This window comes from Helianthus annuus, chromosome 1 (assembly GCF_002127325.2).
Source record: "Helianthus annuus cultivar XRQ/B chromosome 1, HanXRQr2.0-SUNRISE, whole genome shotgun sequence".
In the NCBI taxonomy this organism is placed as follows: Eukaryota; Viridiplantae; Streptophyta; class Magnoliopsida; order Asterales; family Asteraceae; genus Helianthus; species Helianthus annuus.
In genome coordinates this window covers 111,395,143-111,407,214 of record NC_035433.2, presented here as the reverse complement: position 1 = coordinate 111,407,214, position 12,072 = coordinate 111,395,143, and positions in this window count along the sequence as shown.

Sequence of the window (12,072 nt, the reverse complement as noted above, 5' to 3'; positions counted from 1 at the left end):
ACAAGATAGACCAATGGTGTTTAATAAGTGAGTTGTGTCGAGCCTATTTTAGGGATGGCAAAAATACCCGAACTCGACGGGTATACCTGAAACCCGACATGTATTGGGACGGGTATGAGATTAGTTTTAAAAATTTTCGCGGGTATGGGTCGGGTATGGGGGTGATACCCGACCCGATTACCCGAAACCACATACCCGTTTACCCGAACTATATACCCGATCATATACCCGAAGTTTTTAATTTATATTTTTATTTTCCCTTAACCCTTATCTATTAGTGATTTATTTTAGTATGTTCATAATGTGAAAAAATAAATTTTCTTTTAGCATATGTATTTGATAATAGTATTTATATTTTGTATGCTGTGTAGTATATACATATAAGCGTATAACTATTATAAAGTTATTATTAATTTATCATAAAACTTATATGTATGTAATGTATATTTTTAAATTTATGATAGTTGTTGTATAAATAAAATTATATAATAATTATAATAGTAAAAAATGTAATTAGAAACCCCAATGTATATTTTTTAACAAACTAATGGGTATACCCGATACTATGTTAGTGTAACGGGACATAAATCGGGGAATCAGATAGAATGAGGTCTTGTAAACCAAATGAGTGTTGAAACTTATGTGAAATGGTTTAACAAAGTCTACATTTCTGATTTGAAATGAATCCTAAGAGCTTTTGACCCGTTATGACTCGTTAAGGTAGTTTATGCTACTTTAACGTGTCATTTGCGTAAATACGTGTTCGAATGGTTAAATATGAGCTATGATAAGTCTTATATGCCAAAACATGTTTAATTAAGTTGCAAAATCAGTTTATATGTCAAAAAGTTGGTTACATATGTTTAAAACGGATTTATGCGCAAAAAGGGCATTTTGGTCATTTTTAGGCATATAATAATCGACTTATCGTAACACTAACCAAACGAAGAGACCATAAGGTATAACCTCAGGAGGTTATTCCCTATACAACTAAGGTCACAAATATGTGTTTGGTCGGATGTAACAACCCGCACGTTCGTGCGTTGTTACTACTCGTTATACTCGTTACGCCTAGCACCAGAGATTCGGATCATAATGTACCTATATCGCATACATCGCTATATCGCAATATTTTCGCATATTTTATCGCTATCACATCACATTGTACTTGCTGACAACCATGAAAATGTCGAGTGAGGACCAATTCTACCCTCCTTGATAGCCGTGATGTGTCGCAAGTGCAAACTCATTACTCAAAATGCACATCGCATCACACACATTAACGTTCACGATGACGTTGAGTGAGGACCTATTCTACCCTCCTCGATGGCCGTGAAGTGTCGCAAGTAACACGTAATCAAAACGAAACCCGATTATTGTATCGCAACTTTGATATACGGATATGTATATAGGACCCCTTGTGATTAATTATATATATATATATATATATATATATATATATAATATGATAAATAAATATAGGAAAATGTGTAACAAAACTATCGCAACGCTCGCCACATAAATTGAACCAATGAAGTTCTTCGCACCAAAGATCCAACCAGGTTGCCATCCGAACGGATTGGCTATCCGAACGGATTGCCATCCGAACGGATTGGCTGCCCGAACGGACTGCCCATCCGATCCGGATCACTGCACCTCCTCCTCCTCTCTTGCCTATAAATAGCCCTGCCACTTCACTTGAACAGTGATGTGACAGCCTTCACTCGCCCAGAACGCTCTTGGCCCATTTTCTCTCGATTTCTCGCGATTCCGGTAAGATCTTAACCTAAATCTTGTACTTCTATAATCTACACTCAATTCTACACCTTTCTATCTTTTAAAAATCAACTTTTAACCGTGAATCTACTGATTTGAGGTGTTCTAAGATGATGTCATCAAGAGTTCATATGAACTTCAAAGTGTGACCTCATCTCACCATGAACAACTCAGATCTGAGTGACTTTCACATATTATTATAACAATCTCACCTAAAATTTATGTATCTAATCAAAAGTGTTGTGTGATTTCGGGTTAAAAATGGAAAAACGTCAAGAACGGCCGGATATGATCTAACGGGGTGGTTCCCGGCCGTTAGAACGGGTCAGATTTGATGGAATTTCATTTGTTTAACACGATGTCACACCGTCTTGATCTAACCACCTGTACTCTTTCCAAAAACCATCAAGTACAGTCTGATCAGGACGTTGGAACGAACTGTCCATCAATTTTGATGCCGTCCGACCAGATAAGATCATCCGACCGAACAGACCATCCGACCGGATAAGTCATCCGACCGGATAAGTGTCATCTGACCTGATAAGGTCACCCGACTCAGTATCATCCGACCGGACGGACCTCTAATGTTGTCCGATCGGACAGACCATTAAGTACAATACTGTTCGACCAGACTGCTGTCCGATGGAACTGACCACTCGGTTTAAGCCATCCGACCGGATTGACATCCGATCGGGTTGCCACTAGGCCGTTTACTCAACTATTCCCATTTAGCACGCCGTGCATCGCTTACAATACCGTTCGATGCTTAGGCTAACTCAGACACGCTCTTAACCGATCCAATCAAGTTGTGTTCTCGCTGAATACGCACTGTGAGTATACTCGAACCCCTTTTAATCGCATTTTTGGGTGTAACATAGGTTCCTAATAAATCGAACTTATCAAACGAATTATTCAATCAATCTGTTTATCACTTGCGAATAATTGTTATGCATAATTATACGTGATGCTAGTTACATATGTGTTAGGACTTATACTCGCGAGGTCCCGCCTTAACTAGTATATTACTATAGCACCTGACGGGGTCTAGTTAGGATGAATAGCAATCGCAATTGCAGCTCGAGTGACTTAGCTGGTAGTATCTGTCTTTTTGCATGTATGTTGAGGTATCCCGTTTATGTATTTGGTAATTCGCAGCACTTTTAACTATTTTTACGCTACTCTATCAAAACTTGTTAACTCGCCAATACTTTTGTATTGACGTTGTTTTAACGTATGTTGCAGGTTTAGTAGCAGTCTACATCAAATCAAGCTAGGAAGTCTAGAAACTCACCTAAAATCTATGTTGTCGGATTTGTATTGTTCGAGAGGACAAGAAATCTGTGATACCTTATGTGATTGTATGGTTTACTAGTATGGGATATTGAACACATTAAACACTGTCGCAATATAGTTGTTATGGATTCTCTTAAGAAATCTGATTCGTATAGTGTCGCGCCCCGATGATTCCGCCATCGGTTGGGGTGTGACATCGGATCCTAAGATCAACCAAACGGGTCGGATTCGAAAGTCAAAGCGGTGGTCAAACCGCTCGACTTACGACCCTAAATAAGCACTAAACTAGAAGTGACGAGTTAAACATGTCAAAACTTGTTTAACTAAGTTGCAAAACTGATTTGGTATCAAAACTTAGTGTTTTGATACCCGAAAATAGTTCTATCATAAAATGCACATATTTGTGCATTTTGACAGAAACTTTGACTCGTCACTTCGACTATTAAACGTGGTAATCAGTAGGTATAATCGCAAGGGATTATAACCTTCATGATAACGATCACATTGCAAAGTTCGATTGAACTTTGACTTGACCAATTCATGGTCAAAACTGAAACTGTTTGACTTTCAGCTTAAATAGCTGAAATAAATGAACAAGACTGGATAGAACACTTACTTGTGCTCTAGGATGAAGAAAACTCAGATGGGAGGCCTCCAAATATGGTAGCAACTCCACTTAGAGTAATTGAGATGAGAAAGAGCAAATGAGCAAGTTTTGGGGCAGATTTTGAGGGTATTTATACTTGTTGTGAAGCCACAAGATCTTGCCATGTGTATGGAGTGTTACCTAGGGGTGTAAACAAGCCTAGAGGCTCGAGAGCTACTCGTGATCGGCTCGGTTAAAAGCTCGAACTGTCACACCCTTTTCTGCGGCGGAAGCACGAGGTGTGATCATGAAAGGTTCTGATTGCATACGAAAGTTAAACATACTACATGCTCATAAAAACAACTTCAATACCAAACATTTCATAGTTTGAAAACATAAGTTAGCGTTTACATCGCGAAGTAACATAAAACATTGTCTTAAAAAGTTTACAACTTTATTTAAAGATAAACATAAGCGACATCCACAAGCATGAGTAAGGCCACGCGCACATTCACTTCTAGTTACCTGAAATACATGTGAGTTTTGGAAAAACGTCAACATAATGTTGGTGTGAATTCATGCAGTGATTGTTTTGAATGTTTAATATACTCGAATGAAAACATAGTATGAAACTTGTAGAATGTATGATTGTTTGAATGTAACTTGTAAAACGTATCTGTAACTGGGCACTATGATTGTTTGAATGTGTGAGGTTGCTAATGGTTTGCAAGGCCACTAACATATGTCACGACATAGTAAGTCACCAAACCTAGGCATTTTTGTCAACTTTGACTGAGACACAGAAGCACTCATTGGTAGAAGTAGGCCAAGAGTGAGGTTGCCTGAAACCCATTAGATCTAACCTTTTGTTCCGCGGTCTGAATGTATACGTTGATGAATGGTGCTTATGGTACCCTATTCGAGACATGGTCTAGAATGTTTCACTTGAATGTTTTTGTACCCATCATAACACATGTAAACATTGTAAAATTTGTAACATGTATTTCACCCCCGAAGTGTAAAACAAAAACAGTTAAAGAAAAAGGGGGAGCATGAACTCACAACTTTGCGTTCCTTGCGTCGTAAACTTCACCGGATTTGCTTATAGTGCGTCGTGACCTAAACGGGTTTTATTATCGTTAGTCACTAGACTTGTATCGTACAAGCGCAAGTCACTATCTTTTGTATATGTATTGTTGTGTTAAAAATATTTTATATCTTTAACTATGTATCTTACTTATATTATTTTCTCAAAAGTTAATATAAGTATCTTGTATTTTGCACTTTGCACCCGGGTTATGTATCTTTGCTCAAAACTTCATTTTATGCCCATAACTTGTCCAAGTTATTTATTCTATCAACTAATATATTTTCACCAATATATTTTCTTGCATTCGTCTAAGTATGTTGTATGTGTATTTTTGTGTTTTTACTTCTCATGAGTATTTAGTGTATTTTTCAAGTCCTAATACACTAGCACGTATAATACATACTACATACACTTAGCACAAAATTTGGTGACAAAATAATATATATATTTTTCTCAAAAATATACATATTTAATGTCAATTTTTAACTTCGACGAAATCATCGTTTCTTAACTCAAAAATTAGGGAAACCTTGGTAAATACCTTGGTGTACATTTTTAGGGAATAAGTTTCGCAAAACTTATATATTTTTCTAAGTGTCAAAATTTATAAAAATTTTGACAGAGTTTCCCCTAAAAATGGAGGTTTCCCATGTTTTCAAAACATGTGTTTATTTTCTTTTAAAATCATCAACAATATCAACAACAATCATCAACAATATCAACAACAATATACACTAATTTTTCTATTTCATGAACTTGAAAATTCATAAAAATGTGTAGTAACTTACTAGGGTATTTTAGTAAGTCCTGTTCCTCTTTAAAGTGTGTTCGTTCCTTTAAAAGCTTCATTTTTAAAGAATCTAGTTCTTTACAACTTGTGACCGTATTTTCTAAAAATACTACTTCTTGTATTTTTCTTGTTACACATGTGTTTATACACTTGTTTACTTACCAAAAATAATTTTAGTTCATACAAGATCCGGGTTTTTAACAATCTATTATTTTCCACTTGGTTCTTCTGAAAAACCGCTTGTCGATCTTTAGATCCACAAGTTTACAACTTCATTTTACAAGAAAAATTATATTTATTCAAGTTTCAAGTTCATGGTGGATGGTCTCATCATCTTTCTCATTTCTAACACTAACATAATACTAGTTCATGTTCTTGAACATGATCTAGCATGTCTTGATGATGATCCATCCTACTTTTATTAACAAACAACGTCAAATAATCACATCCATACAAGATTCACAAGATTTACACACATATCTTCTCTTTATCCACCATTAATCACTTATGTTCAAGACTTTAATGGAGGTTCTTTAGTGTTCTTAAGATTTTCATCATAAAAAGTCTTTTAACCACTAAAAATGGAAGTAAATAAGAGTGTTCATGATGCTTACTACTACCTTGAAGCTAGGGAAGAAACAAGATGCAGATTGAGTGGTTAATAGCAAACGGTTGAGGTTCTTCAACTTCCGAAAGCTCCTAGTTTCCTTATGCACCTTCTAACATCATTGTGTAAGCTTGGAATGTATGAAAGTTGAATGAATGAAAGTGGTGTGTGGGGGGTTGGTTACGGCCTAGACTAGAAGAAGGAGAGGAGAAGAAGTGGTGTTGGTGAAATGTTGGTGAATGAAGGGGTATGATCCTCATGGTTCTTCTTATAACACACTAACTCACTTTTTCCATTGTGTAATATGTTCAAGACTAGGAGACATGATCTATTATTTTAAACAAGGAAAATCCAATTGTGGGGTCATGTTGGGCCGCCTACTAGGTGTGGGGGGGGGGTCTTAGGCTAGGGTTTAACTATTAAGTTAGTTCATAGTTGATATGCCAGTCTCTAGTTAGAGGTTTGGTTATTAGATGCTTATATTGGGTGTTATGATGTTTAGGGACCATATCTAGCTTGGTAATGTTAAAACAATGCCTCTAATAATATTTTGATGTTCCGGGTAAGGTCCGATTGTTCGGTCATATACCGGTTCGTTAAAGTGCTAAATAAAGCTATAAAGTGTCATTTATATTGTTTTTAGTGACACATTAAATTCCCGACGCTTTGGGCAGTATTCTGGATGATAAAGCGTAAATTCTGCATAATATTTTGATGTTAAAAAGCTGTTTTGAGCTGAATTTATTAAAATTCTGCACTTAAAGTGCGTTTCGGGTGCTTTTTAGTTCTTATTTTAACTTCCGAATAGTCTATATACAAACCCTTGTATGTACTCTTGGGTTTTAATGTATTCTTGTTGTTGGACCTACACCTAGGCCCTAATTTTAATTTCTGACTGCTTTCTGCAGTTCTGTTGACACATTATGTCTTACCGGTGAGTTAACTAGTATTTCTGACGCAACGCTCTCGTTAATGCATAAAGCAATGTTTTGTAGTATAAAACGTGCATGAATTCACTTGTAAGTATGCTAGCAGATAATGTTGACATTAAAGCACATAATTACGGTCATTAAATAGTATTTAAAGTGTACGGAAATTACCGGTTTGGTGCCAGTTGTCACAGTCTCCCCTCGTTAAAAGAATTTCGTCCCGAAATTCAGGCCAAACTAGCTCTGGCAGGAGTCTTCTTGAACAGGTGGGGATACTTTTCTTTGAACTGGTCTGCACGTTCCCATGTGTACTTGGGTCTGTGTTTAGAGTTCCAACGTACTTTGACAAGTTTGACACTGCTCCTTCTAGTCTTGTTGACTTTCCAGTCGGTAACCTCAACGGGTTGTTCTGTAAATCGGAGGGTGTCGTCTATATGCACTTCGTCCGCAGGGATGATCACGTTTTCTTGTGTTGGACTCTTCTTGAGGTTGGATACATGAAATGTATCATGTACTCCATTAAGTTCTTCCGGTAATTCCAACTTATACGCCACGGTACCAATTCTTTCTAAGATCTTGAATGGTCTGATGTATCGTGGATTCAGCTTCCTACATTTTCCGAATCTTACTACGCCCTTCCAAGGTGAGACCTTCAACAACACTTTGTCTCCCACCTCGAATTCCAATGGTTTTCGTCTTCGATCAGCGTAGCTGTTTTGTCGATCTCGAGCCGCCTTAATGCGCTCTCGGATCTGCGTAATCTTGTCGGTTATCTCTTGTACAAGTTCAGGACCGACCATTCGCTTGTCTCCAGCGTCTGCCCAACATAAGGGCCATTGGCACTTGCGGCCATACAGAGCTTCGAAAGGTGCGGCTTTGATGCTTGTGTGATAACTGTTATTGTAGGAAAACTCAACTAAAGGTAGATGAGTATCCCAGCTGCCGCCTAGGTCCATTACACATGCGCGAAGCATATCTTCTAATGTTTGTATAGTCCGTTCACTCTGGCCGTCTGTTTGTGGATGGAATGCCGTGCTTAGATCTAGCTGAGATCCAAAGGCTTCCTGAAAGGATCGCCAGATTCTTGAGACAAAGCGTCCATCTCTGTCTGAAATGATTGAGATAGGCACTCCATGACGCGTCACAATTTCCTTTAGGTATATCTCAGCAAGCTTTCCAGTGCTATCCTTCTCTCAAATTGGTAGGAAATGTGCAGACTTCGTTAGCCAATCGATTATCACCCATATCATGTCGTGCCCTCTCGGGGTCTTGGGTAATTTCGTTATGAAGTCCATCGAGATTTGCTCCCACTTCCACATGGGAATCTCTAGTTGTTGTAGTAAGCCAGACGGTTTCTGATATTCAGCCTTAACCTTAGCACAGGTTAGGCATTTTCCAACATAAACAGCAACGTCGCTCTTGAGCCTCGGCCACCAATAGTACTCTTTTAAGTCTTGATACATCTTGTCCGATCCTGGGTGGATCGAGTATCTTGATTTATGTGCTTCATCAAGGATGACTTCTCGTAGGCCACCATAGAGCGGAACCCAAACACGCTTCTTAAAGTTTAAGGCTCCCTCTTCATTTGGTGCCATATACTTCAATGCACCCCGGAGGTATTCAGCTTTGCGGTTTTCCACTTTAAGGGCTTCTTGTTGTGCGTCACGAATACGTGAAGTGAGGTTCGTTCGAATAGTCATCTCCAATGCTCGAACCCTTAGGGTCTTAACCCTTTCTTTTCGACTTAATGCGTCCGCAACAACGTTTGCCTTTCCAGGATGGTACTTAATCTCACAGTCGTAATCGTTTAGCAACTCGGCCCATCGCCGCTGGCGCATGTTCAATTCCTTCTGATCAAGTATGTGTTGTAGACTTTTGTGATCCGTGAAGATTGTACATCGAGTACCATACAGATAGTGTCGCCAGATCTTTAAGGCGAATATCATCGCACCTAGTTCCAAGTCGTGCGTGGTGTAGTTCCTTTCATGAACTTTCAATTGTCTTGAAGCATAAGCGATGACTTTTTGGCGTTGCATAAGCACGCAACCCAAACCTTGTCTTGAAGCGTCACAGTATACCACGAAGTCTTCTGTGCCTTCAGGTAATGATAGTATTGGTGCATCGCATAGCTTGTTTTTGAGTAGTTGGAAGGCTTCTTCATGCTTGTCACCCCAGTCGTACTTCTTGTCTTTCTGCGTAAGGGTCGTTAGCAGTTGAGCTATCTTTGAGAAATTCTCAATAAACCATCGATAATAGCCTGCTAAGCCCAAAAGTTGCCGAACTTCAGTCGGGGTTTTGGGGGCTTCCCAATTCTTTATGGCTTCAATCTTGGATGGGTCTACGTGAATGCCCTTCTCATTCACAACGTGACCAAGAAATTGAACTTCGCGAATCCAGAATTCACACTTTGAGAATTTTGCATAGAGCTTCTCTTTCTTTAGTAGTTCCAGTATGGTTCTGAGGTGTTGCTCGTACTCTTCTTTCGTCCGTGAGTAGATCAGGATATCATCGATAAATACAATCACGAATTTATCGAGATATGGTTTACATACGCGGTTCATCAGATCCATAAATACCGCTAGCGCATTCGTCAGTCCGAATGGCATCACAAGAAACTCGTAATGCCCATAGCGTGTTCTGAATACAGTCTTTGGTATGCTTTCCTCTTGTATCCTTAGCTGGTGGTATCCAGATCGAAGATCGATTTTGGAATAGTAGCTTGATCCTTGCAACTGATCAAATAAGTCATCAATCCTCGGTAATGGGTACCGATTCTTGATTGTGAGCTTGTTCAGTTCTCTGTAATCGATACACATCCGTAGAGTTCCCTCCTTTTTCCTCATGAACAATACTGGAGCTCCCCAGGGCGAGAAGCTTGGCCTTATGAATCCTTTATCCAACAACTCCTGGAGTTGTGTAGATAATTCTTGCATCTCGGATGGAGCAAGTCCATAGGGTGCCTTGGCTACAGGAGCGGCTCCTGGAACCAAGTCTATACGGAATTCGACTTGTCGTTGCGGAGGTAATCCTGGCAGATCTTCGGGAAAAACATCCAGGAATTCCTTCACCACAAGAATCTCTTTGAGTTTTGGCTCCTCGGCCTCCTTATCAACAACGTGCGCTAGGAAAGCAACACATCCTTTCCTTAAGCACTTCTGTGCCTTCATGCAACTGATGATTCGTAGAGGCGCGTCTCATCTTTCTCCATGTACGATGAGAGTTTCATCATTCGCCAAAGGGATGCGAATGATTTTCTCATGACAAATAACTTCAGCTTTGTTCTTGGACAACCAGTCCATTGCGACTACTACATCGAAGCTACCCAATTGAATAGGTAAGAGGTCGATGCTAAATCTTCGTTCACCAAGTTCTAGTGTGCAGCCTCTAACAACTTCACCCGATTTGACAAGTTTACCATTGGCTAGTTCTATGGAGTAAGGAATATCCAATCTACTAGACTCTATCCCAAGCATGCGTTTAAATTCCACAGATATGAAACTATAATCGGCACCAGTGTCAAATAATATGGATGCAAAGTGATTGTTAACGAGAAACGTACCGGTGACCACGTTAGGGTCCTCGCGTGCGTCCCTTGCTCCAATCACAAATGCTCGAGCCTGAGCGTTGTTTCTCCTTGGGCAGTCTTTCATGAAATGTTCATTACTTCCACAGCTGAAGCATCCTTGGTTTCGCCCAGCTTCATTTCCAACCCGGTTATTGTTGCCATTTCCATTCCCACCATCGTTCCCATTTCCAGCACCGTTACGGTTTCCATTCCCGTTCCTATTACCATTACCATTGCGGCCTCCAATACCTTTACCCCAACAATCCTCGGTACGGTGGCCTGACTTTCCGCAGTTCTCACACTTCCCAACGCGACAATTTCCCACATGGTGAAAATCACAGCGGTTACACTTGGGCAGAGTGCCCTGATACTTCTTAGCTCCAGACTCATTTGCAGTTGCGAAGGTTTTTGCCTCCCTAGGTGGGTTAGTGTCACGCTTCTTGTTGTTCGAACCCTTGTTATTGCTGCGGGTTGCTTGGCTCAGATTTGAATGCTTTCTTTTCTTGTCACTAGACGACTCAGCATGCGTCTCGGTCGTTTCAGTTGGGTTTAATGATAACTTCTTCATGCGAACACAATCTTCAGTAAGGCTGACAGCCAGAGTTACGGCTCGGTGATTGTTTGAGGTTTGGCTGAAGTTACCATGCCGCGAAACTCTGGGGCCAGTCCCCAAATGTAGCGTTCAACGCGCTTGAATTCCGGAGTCACCATGTAGGGAATCACCCTAGACAAATCACGGAACCTTCGAGTATACCCAGTGATGTCAGCACCTACCATAGTCAAGTGCCAGAACTCCGTCTCCGGCCTTTGGAGTTCGGCACGAGAGCAGTACTTCTCCCTCATTTTCTCTTTCAATTCATCCAAAGTCATGCCATACGTGACATCATCACCCAACGTTTGGACTTGCAAGTTCCACCAAGTTAGAGCTTCATCGACAAACAGCCCAGTAGCAAAAGTGACTTGTTGATCCGCGGTACACTTGCTCATGCGGATAGTGGCTTCAGTCTTTTCCGTCCAACGCACAAATGCTACTGCTCCTCCAGTGCCATCGTAGTTCAGTGGTTTGCAGTCGAGGAACTGCTTGAAGGTGCAGCCTGTAATTGACCCAACCAACTCACATGTGAGCAATCGAAGAAATAATGAAACAAGGACCGTTCATAAATTTCTCCATGCTTAGCAAATTGTCTTAAGGTTACCTTGGGCTGCGTTTCCTCCAGACGAATCTCCGTTCCCATTGCGCCTAGCATTGCTTGGTCCTCCACTGTCTTGAGTACGGTTTGCCTCGTACTGGGCAATAGCAGCAGAGATCCTTTCTTCCAGTAGAGCGTTCAGTTCTTCAGCAGTTCTTAGCAGTGGGGGAGGAGGGGGTTGATCGCGAGCGTTCACAGCTTTCCTGGGTGCCATTTGTTTGATATCTTCATAATAGTAGTATATAT